Genomic DNA, 1,088 nt, shown 5'->3' on the forward strand with positions numbered 1-1,088 from the left:
CTACCTGACATTCAGAAGACATCTTAAGGCAGCCCTGTTCAGGGAAGCTTTTAATGTGTGATATTTTAGTGTTTTTTGGTTTCTATGGAAGCCGCCCAGAGTGGCTGGGGAAACCCAGCCAGATGGGTGGGGTACAAATAAATTATTATTATTATTATTATTATTATTATTATTATTATTATTATCTTGGTTTTCGAACATTTTGGAAGTTAATGGATTCCAGAATGGATTCCATTCAACTTCCGTGGTACCACTGTACAGACATTATTCTATGACCTCTGTCAAATCTGAAAGTATAATGTACTGCATGATGTACTATTATTATTATTATTATTATTATTATTATTATTATTATTATTAAAAAATGGGTTCCCCCCCTTCGTTGGTTTGTTAAATAAATAGTTCTAAGTTTAACTACCTAACGTTAAATAGCTTTTTAACAGGAAGAGGCACCACAGACACACAAATCTATGGTGCAACCACATTAGGAATACTGTGTACGGTTCTGGTCATCTCACCTCAAATAGGATACCATAGAGTTGGAAAAGGTTCATAAAAGGGCCACCAAAATGATCATGGAGAGAAGAAAGAAGCTTGAGGGACTGTCACCATTGCAGCCTCTCCCTCTCTGCAACTGCCAACACTGGGGGTGTCTGAATAACCGCCTTGTCCTGAGGGGAGAGGAGAATCAGCACTAGTGAATTTTTCTAAACGAACAAGTTGTCTTATCTGCTTTATTGTAACTTTTTGGTTTTTTTTTTAAAGTGGTGCTTACTGTTGCAATAATCTTATGTAAACTGCATTGTGAGGTCTGCCTGAAAAGTAGCACATAAATACTGAAAATAATCAAATAAACAATAAATTTCCGCGTGAAGAAAGGTTGCGGCGTTCGAGGCTTTTTAGTTTAGAGAAAAGGCGACAAAGAGGTGACATGATAGAAGTTTATCAAATGATGCTCAACGTTAGATAAAGTGAATAGAGAAAAGTTTTTCTCCCTTTCTCATAAAACTAGAATTTGTGATCCTCCAACAAAGAAGGTTCTCGCCAGACAGCGCACAGAGAAACAATGGAACAGGAGGCAGGGGTGG

Source organism: Podarcis gaigeae, assembly GCF_964106915.1.
Source record: "Podarcis gaigeae genome assembly, chromosome: 6".
NCBI classification, from domain to species: Eukaryota; Metazoa; Chordata; class Lepidosauria; order Squamata; family Lacertidae; genus Podarcis; species Podarcis gaigeae.